We start from the raw sequence: 21,703 nt of genomic DNA on the forward strand, positions 1-21,703 counted from the left end.
TAGTCAATTTCTTATGAAAGGAAGCGTGTGTATTTGATTTCATAGACACATTCAGTTACGCTTTTTGTCATTCATTCATTTATTTCTTCACTCCACATGTATTTGCTATGCATCTGCCATGTGCCACCTATTACATGATTTATATGCTGAGATACAGCAGATAACAAGATTCATATAAGATATGTTCTTTTGAACTACACATTGCTCTGGGTTATGTTTTCCGAATTTCAGAGAAGCTGTGTTTTACCTGGTGTAGATATTTATGGAGTACTAATGATTCTAAACCACTTTAACTTCTACATCTTCAATAAGTTGAAGTATAAAATGGTAAATTGTTTGAGAAGAGTATTTGCGCAAAATTGCAAATTATAATCTATGTCCTATGATAGAAACTGAATTATGTATAAGAAGCACTAATTTAGGAAGAACTAAAGTTTTGCTGATTAACAACAAATTACAATGAGAATATTAGCACCAAAATAATTATAGACACAAAACTGCAGACAATGTAGTAGTAGCATTAATATTTTCCTATTAGCCCCCAAAATGCTCATATTTCTAGGCTCTTCATTTTTTGTCATTTCACAGTAACTCACATACACAAATAAGTCATGAAAGAATCGATACAACACAGAACCAGGCATCTGTTTGCTTATGCTACCATACCCATCAGATAAGAGAGAAATTAATATATATCCATTTAATTTTTCTTACAGCGAACGTCTTCCTGCCTCTTTATGTTTGGTGAATGCCTGAATGTTACGGAAATTATAAGAAACTTTTCTTAGACCTGCCCTGGTAGTAATTTTATAAGATTTTTGTTTCCTTATTTACACTCTGATATGCTCCTTAAATACTTTTATTAATGTTTGGTTAATGTAACTATTTATGAGCTAATTTTATTTAGGCACATCTTTTAAAATAGTACATATTTTTTACAGTGATAGAGTGGACTACAGCTGCCATTAAAACGAAATAATTTCAAATATGGAAGCCAAACTTCAATTTATAAAGTGTTTTCTTCAGGGGAAAAATTCTATAGATGCTGAATTTGAGAAATGTCTACTGAAAAGTTTGTTGGAGTTCAGTTAATACTAAAGGTATATAGCGTTATGGAAAACATTTATTTTATTTATATTTTAAAACCAAGCTTAACTTTATAGCAGTGATTCAGCTGAGGGGGAAAATCTCTTAAAATTATCTATATAGTCTTTTCAACACCCAGAGTTCCAGCCTAATAGAATTTATGACCCGCATCCTCTTGATTTTTTGCATAATAGAGCTACCCAAGTGGCAGAGAGTGCCTTTCTAATCTCCCTACATGAAATAGATATTCAAATCCTTGCATATTTGGTAGCATATCCCTGGCAGTTGCTGGACTTGTATACAGTTCCACAACACAGTGAGGAAAAAAAAAAATAGAGAGGGCAATGCAACAATATCATCTTTGCAAAATAGCCTTTAAAAGTTGGGATATGTAAGACAAACTTGCCTAAACTCTATAGGATTGTTTTTTTCTTTTCTTTCTTTCTTTCTTTCTTTTTTATTTATTTATTTTTTTGACTCAGAACTCTTTTTCTCTTGTTCTAGGTTTGAATGCAGCCGAGAAGTATAGTGAACACAGGGATGGAATTTTCAGTCAAGCAAACGGGATGCCTTTATCTGTTGTAGGTCATTCACTAACACTCTTCTAAAGTTTTCTCCTCAGAGTAAAGGAGGGATTTTAGTTTGAAAACATGTGCAGTCTTTTGTTTGTGATTATATGAAATTTAATTACATAACTACTTGGCGTGTTTAAAATAGCCGATCAACTTTTAATATATTTGAATATAATCAAACGAGTCCTATTTGTAGCTATCGGATAGTACCTCTCGGAGATTTTGTATAAATTGTGTTGTTAGAAGCTTTGCAGTAGTCGGTGTTGCTGTGCAATACAGAGAACTGGAATGCAAATATTTACCCGATATATGTCACGCATTGAGACACATGTCACTTTTCTGATACCAATCAACTTAGGTCTGCCTGTCAGTCTCAGATAAATTACTCTGGCTCTGAACATCCCTCTGAATACCAGTTTGGCAGTCTGGCAAATTATCCACATAATAATATATAGTTTTCACATAAATTTTAAAAAATTCCTTCATTTCTTCATTCTGAAACAATCTTTATCGTTGTCATACTATATATACATACCCTTCCATTTCTTCAGGGTAGAAGATGAAAGACACAGTTCCTGCCCTCAAGGGACTCAACCCCCTGAGGAAGTTGACTCAGGAAGTCAAGTGAGGAAGATGACTCAGTCAACTAGTAATTCTGGTAGTGTTTGCTCAATGATATGAGAGGTCGGAACGTGGAGAGGAAAGTTGCAAACTACATATATCTACATGCGCCAGGACAGTCCTTAATCAAACACTACTGTATTGTCCCAGCCTCAGAATAATCAGTAAAGATGCACGAATGGATGGATGAATGAATAAGTGAATGAATGAAAGAACCACAAATCAACATTCTTGAAAATATTTAGTTCTAATATTCTTTAGGATTTATTCTCCAAAATGAATGAATGAATGAATGAATGAATGAATGAAAAACAAATAAATGTCTGTTTAATTTTCATTACTTTGGTGCACAGTTGTAAATCATTGTAAATTATACCTACTGTTGTGGGATGAACTGTATGCCTCCAAAATTCATACACTGAACCTGTAAACTTCAGTACCTCAGAATGTGGTTGTATTTGAGGATAGGGTCTTTCAAGAGAGGCTGAAGTTAAAATGAAGCCCTGAGTGTGGGCCCTAATGCAATTTGACCAGTGTCCTTATAAGAAGAGGAAAGTTGGACGCACAAAGACACCAGGGATGTACGTGTAGAGAGGAAAGACATGTGAGGACGTAGCCAGAAGGCGGCCATCTGCAAGCGAAGGAGAGAGGCCTCAGGAGAAACCAGACCTGCTGACACCTTGATGTGGGACTTCTAGCCTCTAGGACTGTGAAAGAATAAATTCCTGTTTTTTTTAAGCCACCCAGTCTGATATTTTGTCATGGCAGCTCTAGCAAACTACCATTGCTGTGCATGGATTAAAAGAATATATTATTCTTTCACGTCTATAGTTAATTGAAACAGGGATGCTATGCAGTCATGCAGCGGTACAGTCATAAAAAGGGCAGTTTACATTGCGTAACTTTTCATTACTGGCTTTAAAGAAATAGCCCCTCTCCTTTCAATACTACACTCTGCAGACCTATATTTTCTGCATTTATCTCTTTAATTTCTGAGTGTACAATATTAAACAGTTCCCATTTAAAATCAGGCTTGCTTTAAATGTTAAAAACTTAAAGCTAACAATAGAATGAGACATTTTAATTGACGTTGTCTTTAAGAATACATTGATAATGTGATGAAGATATGAATGTTGTATTAATATTTTGACACCACTGAATATTGTTAATAATGTAATGACATTTCCCATTGTTCTTTTCTTTTAAACTTATCTAGTTGAGACGTGGGATTTGGGATTCAGAAAATTATCCAAGTAACAAAATTTTAATCCTAGCTGTGCCATGAACTAACTTTATGATCCCGGACAAGTCAATTAAGTTTCAGAATCTCTATTTCCTCATCTACCAAATGCGAATAAAGTTGTTTAACCTTTATTCATCACTGGGCCATTTAAAGAGTTATAGGAGCTGGTACATGTGAAAATATTTTGCAGGTATAAATTATCACCAAAAAAGAAATCAGGAGATTTTTATCTGTTTTTGGGGGTGAGAAAAATTTACTTCAGTTTTTCTAAGGAAGAATCTATAAAGGAAAGTATTTCTTTTTTACAAGAGTTAGCAAAAATGACTCAATTTAAAAACCACCATAAATGAAGTAAAAAAAAATTATAAAAATAGGAAATAAGAACTGTAATAGTTTCCATGCAAATTTTAAGCATTTTAAATGTATATATATATATATTTTTTTTTTTAATTTATTTTTGGGACAGAGAGAGACAGAGCATGAACGGGGGGAGGGGCAGAGAGAGAGGGAGACACAGAATCGGGAACAGGCTCCAGGCTCCGAGCCATCAGCCCAGAGCCTGACGCGGGGCTCGAACTCACGGACCGTGAGATCGTGACCTGGCTGAAGTCGGACGCTTAACCGACTGCGCCACCCAGGCGCCCCTTAAATGTATATTTACAAAATGGGAAGAAGAAAATGCCCCTTTCAGTAATGCACAAAAACATTTGGAGAATTAATTTTAAGGAATGAAACACACACACACACACACAAAATGTTATATAAAAGGATGGTAAAATTGCAGTGTTGTTTATAACAGAAAAAAAAGAGAAATAATCCAAATATTGTAATGATTTGCCTAAATATTGTGAAATATTTTTAAATGCTATGCAGTCATTTAAAGCATGATTTAGAAAATAATTTAGTAATTTGGTAATATTATCACTATATATTATAAAGTGGTAAAAGATCATAAAATAGCCCAACCAAAATTGTATGTATATATCTGGATATGTATATATCCATATATATAGTTTGTGTGTGTGTGTGTGTGTGTGTGTGTGTGTGTGTGTGTGTGTGTATCTCAATAAAAAAAGATCAGAGGATGGTGAATATATAAGCTGAAATGTGATTAGTGATTGCCTCTGGTGGGTGAAATTGTGGACAATTTTTTTTTAAGGTTTTTTTCCCCAAATTTCCTCTTGCACTTAGAATTTACCAGTTGGTGATAATTTTGTTTTTATTTATTTTTAAAATTTTTTTTTAACATTTATTTATTTTTGAGAGACAGAGAGCGGCAGAGCATGAGAAGAGAAGGAGGAAAGAGAGACACAGAATCCGAAGCAGGCTCCAGGCTCTAAGCTGTTTTGTTAGCACAGAGCCCAACGCAGGGCTCAAACCCATGAACTGCAAGACCATGACCTGAGCTGCAGTCAGACGATCAACCGACTGAGCCACCCAGGCACCCCAATAATTTTGCACTTAAGTTTAAATTGCACTTAAGTTTGAATGGATAATTAATGTATTAGGCACGGTATGTACACAATGTAAAAAATACAAAAGAGCTCACATGAACATCAAGTCTCCCCCTATCTTTGTTTCCAAGTTATCCAGTTCCCTTCTAGGAGCTTAGCATTTATTACACATTTATGTATACCTCCAGAGAAAATCTAAGTATATAACCAAATACACAAATGTTAGCGGGCTAAAGAATATACTTTTCTGCACCAGTACTTTATGATATACTTTGAAGATGCTACCCTATTGGTAAAGATCTGCTCATTCGATTAAATGAGCACATAATATACCCAGTGTGCATATTAGTTATTAGCCATAACTTGTGTAACTAGTCTCCTATTGATGTTTATTAGGCTTTATCATTTATATTTTATTTTATTGGCATGCATATGTGTATATAAAATTAGTAACGTTGGAATAATCGCAAGCACAATAAAATGTAAAAGGCAGCAAGATGTTTGGGATGCTACTTATTACTATTTTTTGGTTATTTTTATTAGTGTTATACAACCATTAGATTTAAACTAGCTGATGGAAACAAAGGATAAGACAATTTATAACTCAATCTTCAACAATTATTTTTGTGATGGGAAAACAGTAGGTGATATTTTTAAATATATATTTTGAATAAACACAGATGGATGAAGATAGGGTATTTAAGCATTTTAGACTTTAGCTACAAAAATGATATCGTGAGTGTAATGCATTGCTAATGACATTAGGAGGGGTCTGGAGTGACGTCCTAATGCAGATGATAAAAATCAAGGAGTGAAGGAGGGCACTTGTGATGAGCACTGGATATCATACGTAAGTGATGAATCACTAGATTCTACACATGTAATTAATATTACAGTGCATGTTAACTGGAATTTAAATGAAAAGTTGAAAAAATCAAGGAATAAATGGTCTCAATACAAAAAGGGTAGAGGAATAGTCTAAACATTAATTTCTTATTTTGTAAAGGAAGCCACGCACTGACAGATTTGAGGGTTTCAACAATGAGAGAAAATAAATCAACAAAATAGAGATTCAGTTATAAGAAAATAGAGAAAATTTTAGGAAAATTCTCAAAAGGAAGGTAGACAGCAGAGTTGGGCAATTTCCTAGGCTACATATTTGTGTAATGCATTCAAACGAATATATATATATTTACACACATATATATGTATATATGCATATATATGTATATATATGTGTGTATATATATATACATATATATGCATATATATGTATATGTATACATATATGTATATATGTATGTATATATATGTATATATATATATAAAGTTAAAATAAGTAAAATTGATTCTAGTATTTGTAAATTTAACAAATGAGCCAAATTTTGGAATTATAACAGTCAACATTTGGAGTGGTGCTCTAGCTCATAATGGCTTCTTTAGAGGTTATTTTTTTTTCTTTCTCTTCTTTTAGTAGCTAAATCCTGCCTCTTTGGCCCCAAAGTTGGACAGATGATCCAAGATTGAACAATCAACATCCTTCCTCAGTGTTTTTCAATCTGCTGTTGAAGAGGTTGCCCAGTCAGTAGGGTAAGAACTCAGAGTTTCTGCTAATCCTGTTCTCCAGTCCATGGAGAAAGCCCACATGTTACAATAGAGAATGGTTCCCATTCCAGAAAGAAACAAAGATGAAATAGTTGGATTTCTCTCAGTTGCAGCTAAAGACTCAGGACTCAGGATTCATGAATATATTTACTTTGTAAAACCAAGAATGAATAATAATCACTGCTTTTGAAGCATTCAAACTTTTGCCATGGATAAAATGTATTGTAAAAGACATTTCCAATTTAAGATAGCTACGAAGTACTAGGTGAATGAAAAAAAAATTCTTTCTAGTTTTATTATTGAGTTGTTCTTTACTAGAAGTAACCTAAGCTTTCCTGAGCATTAATTGTATGTATCTATGATATAAAGATACTATTTTGAAAAAACTTTATAAAAATATGAAGGGAATTTTATCCTTTAGGGTACTGAAAATTTCATATAGACCTTCTGAATACAATAAAAATTTGACAAAAGTAAGATATGAGGAAAGACTACTTTGAATTTAATCTCTGATTCCTTTTTTCTTCTTACACATCCAACATAACTAAATTTCCCAAATATCTCTGATGTCTGTGTACTGGCCACTTCTCTATATAGTTTATGACTTCAAAGCCTAATCCCTTTTTGCTTTTATTTTTAGAGAAAGGGCATCCTAATAATCTGAGACTGTAGAGTCTGTTAATAGTGGTATTCTCCTATAGTTTGCTGAGTCTCCTAAATCGGATAGAGAGACAATGACACTAAAGCTTATCCAGATGTGGTTTTATAATGATGTCACTAGGCTTACTCCACAATTGAGGACCCTAAAAATATACAATTTTAAGCTTAGTATCTGCACTAAGGTTAATGGAAATCTGCACCAAGGGTAAATAGTTCAGCAGACTGTGTCACCAGGAAATATTTAAACACCATTTAAAAGGATTTAAAATAAGTAGATTTGATTTTACACTGACTAAAGCACAGAAATATAATACAATAGAGTTGTTAACAAATAAGCATAATGCTTTTCTCTCCTATTTTCCTCATCCTTGCCATCTGTATTGCTAAGTCCAATTAGCTTCTTACATATAAAGTTCTAACCTACTTGCTTTTCTACATACTGCATGGAGACAACAGCTGTTCAGGTGCAGCCATGATTATTTTGGAGTAATGTCATTACTTTAATAATTTATTTTCCAAAACACTCCTGCTTTATCACTACTGTAAATCCTTCAGTCCTTCAATGGTTCTCCATTTCCTCAGAACAGAGTTCAAACATCTCAACATACCTATAGCACCTTTGATGATTTGACCCTCACCTTGCCTTTCAGTACTCTTGACCAGCTACCCAGGGCATTCAGTCATAATAAGCTAGGCTCTATTTAATTTTCATGAAATGCACATTGACAGCTCTGTGCCAATGACTATTCTGCTCTGGTCCTCAGGCTTGCCTGTATCTCAGTTCTGAAACTCTACTCTACTGCCTGCAAAAATTCATTTCCTTTGGGACACTTCATCCTCCTGATTACCTCTTTCTTTGCTCTCACATCTATCACAGAACTTACCACAGACTTGAGAGCATTCATTACATTTAATTGTGTCAATTTCTGTCTAAGCAATTGAACTGGAAATAGGTAACTTACAACCTTGTACATAGTAGATGCCTGACAAGTATTTTCCAAATGAAATATATAGTTTGTTGACATGCCTGAAGAAGATCCTTTGCATTAAGAATCTTTATTATGATGTCACAATTTTATCATTTCTACAATGAATAGCACGTTTGTTGATCATTTACTATGTTATGAAAGAGTTGTGAGCACCAGACTAACCATTTTTACATGCATTATCACATTTAATTCTCCCACTAAGCTTCCGAAGTAGGTACTGCTATTTCTGTTTTACCAGGAAACCATAGCTTAGCACCTGAGTGATTCTGCCTTCAACCCTGCACAAGTTCCTCCCTTTTGAGTGTGGGTGGAACATGTGAATAGAGTGAGATATTCCCATGATTACCTTACCTTATATGGAAAAAAGAGCTGACTGTGGTGTGCCCAGTCTAACTATGAGCCCTTTAAAAGCAGAGTTTTCATCAGTTGGTAGTAGAAGGAGTCAGAGAGATTCAACGCATGAAGGGGACTTGATGAGAGAGACATTCTGCTACTGAGATGGAGGGAGCAATGTGAGAGGCTCTAAAAGTCGAGCAGTCTCTGGCTGACAGCCAGTTGGGAGACAGAAATGTCAGCACCAGCACCGCAAGGAATCAAATTCTCCCGACAACCTGAAGGAGCTCTGAGGTGAATTCTTTCCCAGAGTCTCAGAGGAGAACTTGAACTGCCCAATTTCTTGATTTTGGCCTAGGGTGACTCCAGTTAGTGACCCAGCCAAACCTATGCAAACTTCTGACTTACAGGACTGTGAGCTGGTGAGCGGGTGTTGTCTTAGGTTCCCTACTGAAGCTCCCTGGCGGCAGGAGCAGCTATGAGACTGAGTCATGGCCACTGGAATTGGGCAGAAGTACCACAGGTCATTCCCAGGCCTGGCCCATAAAAATCTCCAACTTATTATCCTTCATTCTCTTCCCTTACCTACCGCAGCAATGGAGAGAACTCCAGAGCAACCTTTGGAGTCGTGCAAGCGATAGCAGACCCTGCGACTGCATGGGACCCTGAATGACTGTGTACAGAAAGGAAGCTTTGCTGATTGAACTCTTAACCTGCATAGGGCTGTTAGCTGAGCAACAAATAAATTTCCACGGGGCTTCTGCTAACAGAAACGTGTGTGTGTGTGTGTGTGTGTGTGTGTGTGTGTGTGCGTGCGTCTGAGTGTGTTTACATCATCCAGATTGTCCTAACTGCCCTAATATACAGAAGGCTTTCTACAAACTGAGATTTCAGAGAGAAGAATGATCTAATCATGTAAGTAGGGATGAATTCCATCAAAAAAAATAGCAAGTTCAAAGGTCTACACAAAGGATTCTTGTATTTTGACCACAAAACGAAACAACTAACAACAAAAACAAACCAAAACCCAAGCAGAAACAGAAAGGAAACCAGCACAGCACTGTAGAAATAAATGAGAGTAGGAAAATGACATATGGCTAAGAAAGTAGGTATGTTGTAGGCCAACATAAGGAGTTTGAATTTTATTTTAAGATTGGATATGAGGAATGAAAAGGAAAAAGTGAAAGATTAATCCAGGTTTTTATTTCTGGCAAGGGGGTGAATAGTATTACTGTTCTGAGATGAGAAAGTCGGGAAAAAGAACATATTTTATGGGAGGTAGCAGATATAATGAATTCAGTTTTGGGGACTTGGAGCAAAATGCATGAAGCAGGAGTGTCCAATATGCAGTTAGAAAATGTTCATGGCTTAGGGGAAAATGTCTGAACTGAAGATAAGGATTGAATCATCACAGGGACATTGTCTGGAGTGTTCCAAAGAGAACCTTGACATAAACCAACATTTGTGGGTGGAGGGAAGAAGAGAAGACAAATGAGAGCTTGAGTAGCTACAGGAAAATTGAGACAGTGGAGTGTCCCAGACACTAATAGAAGAACCTCTGTGATGAAGAAATATGATCAACAATCTGTCAAGGTGTCACGAACTATAGTACTTTCACATGGTCTCTGAACTGGGGACCATAAGAACTTTGACAACCTTGGTGAGAATCGTTTCAGTTGAGTGGTCAAGTATTTATGAAACCAATGAAGAGGTAGTCGGTAGAATTTCGTCCCCCAAAATTATGTTCAAATCCTAATCCCATTATCTGTGAATGTGACTTTATTTGGAGATAGGGTTTTTATAGATACGCTCAAATTAATATGAGGTCATTCTGAATTAGGGTGGACTCTAAATCTAATGAGACTGGTATTCTTACAGGGTGGGAGAAATCAACCCAGGAAAAACAGCACATAATAACAGAGGCAGAGAGGAGTGAAACAGCTGAAAGCCAAGGAATGCTCCAGACTTCCAGTAACCATGTAAAGCTGGACTAGGCCAGGAAGAATACCCCCATAGAGTTTTCAGAGAAGCATAGCCATGGTGACAGCTTGATTTAGGACTTCTAGTGGAGACTATGAGAGCATAAATTTCTGTTGTTTTAGGACCTAATTTGTGGTATTTTTAAAGGGAGGCTCCTGTAAATGCACAGAAGGTAAGGAGGCAAAGAAAGTAGGCTAGTAGAAGTAAGGACTATGACTGTGGAGGTAAGAAAGGAAAGGTTGGGGGCATGAGTGGGAGAAGGAACTTAGAACCAGAACATGTTTTCTCCATGTTTGTCTTTTTTCTTCTCCCCCATGTAAAAGATATGCTGATGGAGAGAGTTAGTACAGGAAGGGAGATAAGGAAAAGTCAGGCTAGTTGATATAGAAGTACTCACCAAGGTAGGAGAAGATGATCCAGAGGGGGATTAACCCTCTGCAGGAGAATGGGGAAGAAGGGGAATATTGATTCTGATGTAGAAAAGCTAATAGGTTCTGTGACAGCAAGCAGAGGAATCCCATTTAAGAGCTTCAGTTTGAGGTAGAAAGGAGAGTCATCTGCTAGATTCAGGGAGGCCAGGGTTTAAAGAACTGTGGCCAATGACTAAAGAACAAGTAGAGGATGTGGGACAAAGCACACTGGGGAAACAGAGATCAAAAGCAAGCATTTAGAAGCCTACTGGAGATTGGAAAACATTGGATATTAGAATAGCACCAATCTGGATGCTTATCAAATTTTCTTCAGCAGAGCTCAGAATCCCCAGGTTTAGGTGTAAGGAACACAATTAGATTGATTGAGATTTGGTGGGTTTCCACTTGAATATGTTGCAATAATAACAGGGTGAGAAAGTTAAAAAAATTGAAAAGAAAATATTTCCAGTTATTACAGAGCTACCTTAGAATGCAAGGAAAGACAGAATCTAACAGATGGGGAGAGTAGGAGAGATTCAGAAACTGAAAGTTTCAAAGAAAAACACAAATATTTTTAGTATGAGTAAATAAGTGAAAAAAAAATGGAAAATGGGTGTTGTTGGATAGTGGCATATTATTTATTTTTGAGAGAGACAGAGACAGCAAGTGAGGGAGGGGCAGAGAGAGGGGGAGACACAGAATTCAAAGTAGGCCCCAGGCTCTGAGCTGTCAGCACAGAGCCTGATGCGGGGCTCAAACTCACGAACAGTGAGATCATGACCTGAGCTGAAGTTGGACACTCACCCAACTGAGCCACCCAGGTGTCCCGGATAGTGGCATATTTGAACCTAATATATTAGACATGGAACATTTCTAAGTGATGGCAAGGTCCAGGATAGTGAAATGAGGGCAAGTAAGCTAATGGTACAATTGCGTTTCCTATAGATGAGAAGATATATGACAGGCAGAGCTGTCTAATGGATTGTTCCTATGACAGATGAAACAACACAGGATACTGTCAGACCTGGGGTAAAGAAAGAAGAATGGGGAAAATATAGGTGCTCAAGCCTTTATCAAATCAGGGGAAAGAAGTAGGATGTTAGCAAAAAATGAGTAAAACAGAGAAAAGAACTTCTTTTAGTCAAAGAGCAGGAGTCTTATAGGACTAAGTAAGTACTAAAAAAAAGTGAAAAAGTAATCATCTGCAATGATGTATGCTAGAAGAGAATCGCAGAATCCTGACCCTATCCTCTTGATTTCTTTTTTTAAAATTTTTTTAATGTTTATTTTTGAGAGAAAAGAAGGTGAAAGAGAGAGATTGACAGGGAAGGGGCAGGGAAAGAAGGGGACATAGGATCCAAAGCAGGCTCTGTACTGACAGCAGAGAACCTGATGCAGGGCTCGAGCTCAGAAACCATGACATCATGACCAGAGCCAAAGTCAGAGGCTTAACTGACTGAGTCACCAAGGCACCCCATAATTTCTGAATTACACAGACATCAAAAGATGATTTATATTCACTTCAAATGACTGAAGAAGAAATTGCTATCCTCAGGAGAGGCTCAGTTTTCATTTATTTCAAGGAGATATAAGAAATATAACATGAGGCCTTCTCTAAACACCTCCAACTGAAATATAAGTTCCATGAGGGCAGACCTTTCGCACCTTGTGTTTTCCACTGGATCATCAATGCTTAGAAAAGTATTGAGTGTCTATATCATAGATACCCAATAATATCCATTGAATGAATGAGCCATTCCAGACAGATGTGATTGTCTCTTTTCTAAATAATTTTTATTATTGTCATGGGATATATCAATTTTTAAACTGATTTTGTTTAGATGCTTTATCTTCTCCGATATTTTTTAGGTATTTGAAGGAAATCTTAGAATGTTATTAATCAGTGTTATTAATCAGTGAATCAAATACATAGTTATAGGTCGAATTGTGCCCCCCCCATTCATATGCTGAAATTTTAGTCCCCAGTACCTCAGAACGTGACCTTATTCAGAAATAGGGCCACTGTAGCTAGTTATAATGAGTTAAAATGATCGGGGTGCCCGGGTGGCTCAGTCAGTTAAGCATCAGACTCAGTTTTGGCTCAGGTCGTGATCTCTCACCTTTGTAGTTTTGAGACCCACATTGGACTCTATGTTGAGATTCTCTCTCTCTGCCCCTCCTCCACTCTTGCTGTCTCTGTCTCTCTCAACATAAAAAAATAAACTTAAAAAAATAAATCAATAAAAATGATGTCATTAGGGTGGGCCCTAAAACAATACGACTTGTGTCTCTATAGAAAGGGGACATCTGGCACAGGCAGCACACAAGGAGAACACCGTGTGAAGATGAAGGCAGAGATCAGGACGAAGCATCTACAAGTCAACGAGCTCCAATGATTGCCAGCAAACCACCAGAAACCAGGAAAGAGGCACAGAACACATTGTCCCCATGGCCTCAAAAGGAACTGACACTGGCAACATATTGATCTGGGACTTCTAGCCTCTAGAACAGTGAGACAGTGAGACACGGAACACCACGGAGTGTTGCTGAATCCACTCCGTGACACTTTGTTATGGCAGCCCTAGCAAACTTATACAACTGGTTAACCAAAAAAAAAAAAAGAAAAAAAAAAAGAAAAAAAGCTACATCTTGGATAATTAAATGAAAATTTTTAAGAAGCTTCAGGAACAGCCTACCTCATTAAAACTGTTTACCACATTTAGCATATTAATTACTTCTGAATTATGCATCGGTGTTTGTTGTCATTTACTTTAAAATATTAGTTTACTGATTCTCCGTGTTTCTTCAATTTAATCCAGTTCATTTCAACTCAATTCATAAGAGTTTGTTAAATGCCAATTGGGTCCTTATTTCTATGTATCATAGAAGACTAGAGATTAGGAAAATAAATAATGACATGATGACTATACCTAATGAACCTACATTTTTGTTTTGGATCAAGATGTATCCCCTTTAAATAAGTTTTTGTCACAAGATAGAATACATTTAAGTGACAAATTTGTAGGAAAGTTATATGAAAGGTTCTGTGAATCAAAGGAAAATGTGGGAATTGAGGTAGATCATCAAATACATTGTGTGACATTTTGATGGTGGTACATAGTGGGGAGGTACGACTGAACTCTACAACCCTGGATATTATTTCCCTCAATCCCTCTGAAATCCCTTCAAATATAAAGTGCTTTCCTATCATTTAAGAACATAATATTCATCAACTAGGTTAACAGATTACAGGTAATATTTGGGTACAGGTCTTAAAATATAAATTTAAACATGTTTAATTTCTTCACATACTCATGCACTATAGAAGTATCTTAAAGTAAAAATGACACTTTGGTTGTACTGTTGACAATTAACCACAACTGATATTTCAACATTCTGGACAAGTTATTTGATTTCACTTGACCTTTTGTTACTAAGCGAAAATGGCTCTTTAAGAGTAAAGTATCTACTGTTCATTGACCCAAAGGTCTGGTATGTGGCCAAACCTTGAGCAACTTTCCTAGAGTCTTTGATCACGGAGTTAGTGATCTAGCTTTTTCTTTTAATTCAGGCTTTTTTCCTTGTATCCTCAAGGTTTCTTAGACTTTTTATAATTTAATACTGTGATATAAAAAAGGGACAAAATATGACTTTAGTTTGTAATAGAGAGAGAGGCACCATGACTCATAGATGAGATCATTGCCTTACCTGAAAACCCTCATATGCTCCGTCTTATATTAATACTCAGCCTTATGGACTAGAACACAAGCATGTTAATTGTATCCCCCCAAAATATTACTTTCTGTAAAAGGACGGATTTACATGCACCGCATTTGTGGTATCCAAAAATTCAAAATTAAAGAAAATATCAAGGTTAAAGTGAAGCTTTATTTTGCTAACAAAGGATCTTTTGTAAACCATCAGTGTGAATGAATATAATTTAGCTCAAATTTGTAGAGAATTGATAAGGTTCCTTATAACGCTTGGTTAGAAGTACCTAACCTTTAAATGCTTTTTATTGTGCCATAAGCAATACAGCTTCTTCCGCAATAAATTTTTCATCGTCAGACTTAAGTGTTTGGAAGATTCAAGATGAACATTTCTATTTTGCTGTTTATACATGGTTCTTTTTGACCTTGGCAAATGAGACCAAAAAAAATAGTTTTTGCACTTTTAGTTGGTTAAAAATATAAATACTTACTGCCTGTGTAACTTTACCAGTTATACATCTGCTTTTCCTCTTTCCTTTCCTTCTCTCTCTCTGTCTCTCTCTCCCTGTCTCCCGCCCCCTCTTCCACTCCCCATCACACACACACACACACACACACACACACACACACACACACACACTTCTTACACTGCTATTATCCTTGCTTCTTTACTGCCTTAGCATTAGTGATAAAGCCCAGGTCCTGATGAAGCAAGTGGGAGGTGCCTTCTCTGGTACAGGAAATCAGCCACATTTACTCAATGATAAGACTACTATAGATGTATTAGATGATACACTTGAAGACATACATGTTTTATGGTTTGATGTCAGATATATCTATGTCTATACTATAGAGTCCCTACTGACCTTTACTCCTTTGGAGTTCTAGTAGTTATAACCAGCAGTGGCCTGGATGAGTTAACCAACAACAATTTATATACTAAACAAAAGAATTGTCTGGGGGATCACTATTCTTTCTTTACCAGTTAGCACAGCTCACATAAACCTCCTGTAGTTTAGTTCTCCCAGTTACCACCATCTTGGTATCCTTGTTTCTGAAAACTTTGTAAGCTTCTCTTCAACATCTCACAAACTTCTTAAAGATTGCCAGTTTCTGGTAGGGTGCTCATTTAAAATGAGAATGATCTGGTTGGCTACAGTTTGGATAGTCGTCATCAATCAGGATGCTATCTAGCCTGAACTTTGAAACCATCCTGGTATGTTGAACAGTCTCACAAAAGGTTTCTTTCTTTTTTTTTTTACCTCTTTATGAACATACTGTACACACACACCTTAAGTGGCTCACAATAGCTCTGTGGGTGATATCAGTGTAGGCCCTTCAATCCTTCAATAATGTTTTTAATCATAAGCTTTAAAGCACAATTGTTTTCACCTCGAAATTCTTAAAAATCTGTTATGGGACAGAAATAAGAGATTAATGGAGATCTTGCAAAAAAAGATAAATGGCACCACCAGAATACCACAAAACTGGGGGAAAAATTAATTGAACCTATACTTTTGATAAATATTTATTTTTTGCAGAAGAAAAATGCATACTAGTTTAAGCTGTCATTATACTAACCTACATCCTATTTTTCATATTATTAGTAATACATAATGTGGTAGTTTATATTCAAAAATAAAACTAGAATGTATATACCTCATGTATTTATCCAGAAATACACCAAGGTTACTATGGTTACGAAAAATCCATTACCTTTGAATACAGAATGAAAAAGTTTGACTTAAAGTGTGTGCTATTTATTATAGCAAACATCAACAGCCTTCGGGAGGTTCTCTAACTGGATTCATTTTTCAGTGTCACAACTGACCCACCATACTACTAGCTTATGGCCTATGCAAGGCAAAAAATTTGAACTGTATGCATTTTTAAATATATTTTGTACTAACTCAAGGTGCAGCAATGCCTTTGACTTTTAATGCTTCATATTTAAGAGAAAGAAGAAAAAAATTCAAACCACCTAGATGCTAAGTGGCTTCTGAATTGAAATGCATTTACTTTTACCTGTACCCACCATGGTGGCAAGATCCATTTGCTACACATAACAGAAGAATGTTGTTTCTATGCAGGGACTTAAAAAGAAGCTACAAATAAATGGAGTAAGAGTGAGGAAAAAAGAAAAGGTTGACACTTTGAATATTTAAGAGGGACATTAGGTCAAGGTATTAAGGAAGTTTTTGATAAAGTAAAAGACAAGGAATTTTAAATAGTGCAGATGATTACAAACAGGGGAAAGGGGGTATAAAACACAGATCTTGAGGAAGTTTCAAAATTATTCCTCACGTATTAAATTTTTACTCATGAAGACTGTGATCAGCTGAATCAAAGTAAAATATACATCTCTAATAAACTTGCAAAAAGTATGCACTATAACTAGTTGTTCAACACACAAACAAGAATAATATTTTTCACCTGCAAAATTATCAAAGATTTAAGAACATAACATGCACTTCTGATGAACTTTTCTGGGAAAAAGTATGAAAATGTGTATCAAATGTTTTGTAAAGGTTTACTACCTTGGACAGGTGTTCCCCTTTTGGGAATCTAATAAACAGGGATTGTATACAATAATATTTGTCACAACATATTTAAAAGAGAGATAAATGGGGCGCCTGGGTGGCGCAGTCGGTTGGGCGTCCGACTTCAGCCAGGTCACGATCTCGCGGTCCGTGGGTTCGAGCCCCGCGTCAGGCTCTGGGCTGATGGCTCAGAGCCTGGAGCCTGTTTCCGATTCTGTGTCTCCCTCTCTCTCTGCCCCTCCCCCGTTCATGCTCTGTCTCTCTCTGTCCCAAAAATAAATAAATGTTGAAAAAAAAATTTTTTTTTTAAATAAAAGAGAGATAAATTAGAAACTTGAGCACTTTTAAGTGGTTAAATGCATTAATGTGCATTTAGATGGGATAGGATGTTAGCATTAAAATATTTCAAAATATTTTCAGAAAAACTCCTCATAAAGTGGGATTTAGTCATAATAAGGAAATATGCAAGGATTCAAAATTATACATTATAGATCAATTTTGTTAAAATGAGTAAAATACTAGAAGGAATGACATCGTATATTGAGTTTCTATCTGTAGAGTGGGATGATCAGGTGTTAGACATCTGTATGTTTTAAATTACCTTCAAGAAGCATATAGTACATTATCATTTAAAAAATATCATCAATTATTTCTCTTGTCCATTAGACTGCACCTTCAATTTCTCTTCTTTCAAATCAACATTTCGGCACTAAGGAGATCCATTCTAAACTCTCACTATCTGGAGAGGGCTGATAGAAGAAACTGCTGTAGCCATTTGGACAGACAGATTCCCTTTCTCATTCTGCCTTCTCTGTGATCCCTAGTAGACAGGTGGACATTGAAGACATAAATGTCCTGAAATTAGTGCACATTACAGACATAAAATCTTAGGATTGAAAGGGATCTTAAAGGTCATTTTATTCAATCCTCACACAATTTGAGAATCCGTACAAAAGTTGGCATTCAGCGTACGCCAATAGAAGAAAAAGCACTCACTTTAGGGTGCTGTTACAGACTGAATTGCCTCCCCCAAAATTCATATCTTGAGGCCCTAACTCCCAATGTGACTATATTTGGAGATGGGACTTTTAAAGAGGTGATAAAGGTTAAATGAGATCATAAGGATGGAACCCTAATCCAACTGGACTGGTGACCGTATCAGAAGAGGAAGAGACAAGGGGGCTGTGCACACAGAAGAAAGACCTTGTGAGGACATGGTGAGAAGGCAGCTGTCTGCAAGCCAAGGAGAGAGGCCTCAAGAGAACCCAAACCTGCCAACACCTTGATCTTGGACTTCTAGTCTCCAGAACTGTGAGAAATAAATTTCTGTTGTTTAAGCCACCCAGTCTGTGGTATTTTGTTGTGGCAGCCCAAAAAAGAATAATACGGGTGCTCTGGGGTTTGTAATCAGGCTTTGGTCTCCCTGTCAGTGTTGTTGTGAGGGAAAATAAAATAATGTGCAATCATTTGTAATATGTATTTATGTAAATATATCATGTTTACATATTATGTAGCTTTCACATATTGTGTAAATATTTACATGTTTACACAGTATGTTTATGTTAATATGTTGATAATTTGTATGTTTATATAAAATATTTACATATTATGTGAATGGATAATAATATATAATATTGATTCATGTAAAGATAAGATAATATATAATAATTTGATAGTAGAATGTATAAAGATTAAAAGCATGGACTTTGGGGCCAGACAGATCCAGGTTTGAAGTGGTTCCTCCAATATGGACCAGAATTTCTTAACCTCTCCAGGCTTCAGTTTTACTGGCTATAACGTCAGAACAATCGTGCAACACTTTGAACCCCATCATAATGCTCTTGGCTTCATTCCTCTCCTTGGTGTTGCAGTCCCAATGCGTCTCCTATCTTTAGCCACTTGGGGATGAGAACAACAGGAAATACAGTTGCTTGTGAGAAGCCAAGAAGGCTATAGAAAACAAAAATACTACCTGAGATTTAATCTTTAAAAACCTACACAACCAGTGAAAATCATCAAGGAATCTATTACCTGGGTAGCTAGAGAAGATGGTTGTGGGCACTTTAAAGATATTACCATTTCATTACATAAATATTACATTTGGGGCATCTATTCTGCTATCCATTTGGGTAACACTTGCCAAAATTTTTCATTGCAGATACCATAGTCACAGGGTTCTGTCAATGACTCAATCAAGCAAAGCACAGAATTAGTATCAAGTTGTAGGTAGTATTAGATATCAGTGTGAATTCTGGCTTCCTGTCTTCCCATTCTGCTCTTTTTCTGGCTGCGCATAGAGTCAACTCATAGGGCATTCTGCACGTTTGGGGAAAATTTAAGGCTTATGTTTTGAGACCTGCTATCAGCCACACAACTTTCCTGTGAACTGGATTACCACTCATGTCTACACATGGAAGGGATCTTAGTTTCTTTTTCTCTGGTTTCTACCCTTTTTCTTTTAATTTTCTCCGTCATTTTTTTTCTTTCCCACCCTACTCATACCCTCCCACCAATTCCCCTTTGCTATATTCTTTTTTTAATGTTTATCATTTATTTTGAGAGAGAGGGAGAGAGAGAGGGAGGGAGGGAGGGGGGAAGGGTAGAGAGAGGGGGGGAGAGAATCCCACGCAGGCTCTGAGCTCTCAGCACAGAACCCAATGCAGGACTGTCTCATGGAACCAAGAGATCATGACCTGAGCCAAAATCAAGAGTCAGACCCTTAACTAATTGAACCACTCAGGTGTCGCAACTGTCTTCTTTTGTTCCCAGCAGTCACCTGACTTCATTCACTCCTTTACTCAACACTATTTATACCTACTCTGCGATAAATCCTGGAGATGCAGTAATGAACAAGACACTTAAGCATACATGTTTTTATGATGCTTATGGCTTAGCAAGGCGAACTGATAAGTAAATAAACAACCTTATTCAAAGACAATACAAACAAACAAAAAAAGAGGGGGCACATAGGTATTCAGTGAGCATAGCTGGGGCATATTAAAATTCATACTTGAGATATCAGAGAAGGTTTCTCAGAGGAAATGTCTGTATTGGGCCTAAAAGATGTGTTTTCTTATATATGATGATATATTTTGGTCCTACAGAAGTGCTTTATATTATTAATTAATGTGTAAGGTTTATTCTATAATATGCTTTCATTTCTTTTGAAGTAATTTCTGTGGCCCATCATATTTAATTAAAATAATGCCTTCAGGCATTACTAGGGCAATAGTAATCTATTTCTAAAGTTTAAAGCATGAACTCTGCATTCTTCAGGAAGTAATATTATTCTCTAAGCACTAAGAATATGTTAGGTGTTTTATTTATAGTGTAGTTCTATTTAAAATCTTGAAAATTATAGTTGTTCCCATTTTATAGATTCAGAAACTAAGTCTCAAAAGTGAAGTAACTTGTTTTAAGACCACGTTTTTTTCTCATTGCCAAGTAATATTCCATCCCTTTCTATTTTTTGGAATAGCTTGAGAAGGATAGGTATTATCTCTGCTTTAAACGTCTGGTAGAATTCCCCAGGGAAGCCATCTGGTCCTGGACTCTTATTTGTCAGGAGATTTTTGATAACTGATTCAATTTCTTCACTGGTTATGGGTCTGTTCAAGTTTTCTATTTCTTCCTGTTTGAGTTTTGGAAGTGTGTGGGTGCGTGGATGGAACTGGAGAGTGTTATGCTAAGTGAAATAAGTCATACAGAGAAAGACAGATACCATATGTTTTCACTCTTATGTGGATCCTGAGAAACTTAACAGAAGACCAAGGGAGAGGGGAAGGAAAAAAAAAGGGTTAGAGAGGGAGGGAGTCAAAACACAAGAGACTCTTAAAAACTGAGAAGAAACTGAGGGTTGATGGGGGGTGGGAGGGAGCGGAGGGTGGGTGATGGGTATTGAGGAGGGCACCTGTTGGGATGAGCACTGGGTGTTGTATGGAAACCAATTTGACAATAAATTTCATATAAAAAAAAAAAAAGACCACATTCTTTTCATCAGAGCCAGAATGCTTGGATCAGTATCATAATACTACTCAGTCTGTGTGACTTTAAAGAAGTTACTTAATCTTTCTATGCCTCAGTTTCTTCATTTGTAACATGGTGGTAATAATATCTTCCTCATGTAACATGTTTTACAGAATTCTATCCCACCTTGAGGAATAAAATATTAAAGTGAAAGCTTTTGTCTCCTGAAGTTTCTCAGTCTAGAGAAGACACAAAAACGTAAACCCTGATAAAGCAACTAGGTAAATGTCATAGCCCTGTCCACAAATGCCTCATACTTGCACCTGTATGTGTCCCCACGAAGACACACAAGCACCAACAGATGAGGGACAATGTGTGGCTGATTCCCAATTACAACCTTAGTGCCTGGCATTAATGTGAAGGAGTTAATACATAAATAATTAATCTCGCCTCTGACTCTAACTTGTTGTGACCTTTCATGAAGAACTTAATATCTCTCAGCCTCAGTTTTTTCATCAATAATGTTTGATTCAT

The 21,703-nt window shown here is 36.4% G+C and overlaps 1 protein-coding gene across 2 annotated transcripts in view; it reads right to left on the minus strand.

The window, feature by feature from the left end:
• USH2A (usherin) overlaps window positions 1–21,703 on the minus strand; it is a 745,506-nt gene that overhangs the window by 376,259 nt on the left and 347,544 nt on the right. The gene's annotated exons all lie outside the window — the stretch shown is intronic.

The sequence above is a fragment of the Neofelis nebulosa genome, chromosome 15 (genome assembly GCF_028018385.1).
Source record: "Neofelis nebulosa isolate mNeoNeb1 chromosome 15, mNeoNeb1.pri, whole genome shotgun sequence".
NCBI classification, from domain to species: Eukaryota; Metazoa; Chordata; class Mammalia; order Carnivora; family Felidae; genus Neofelis; species Neofelis nebulosa.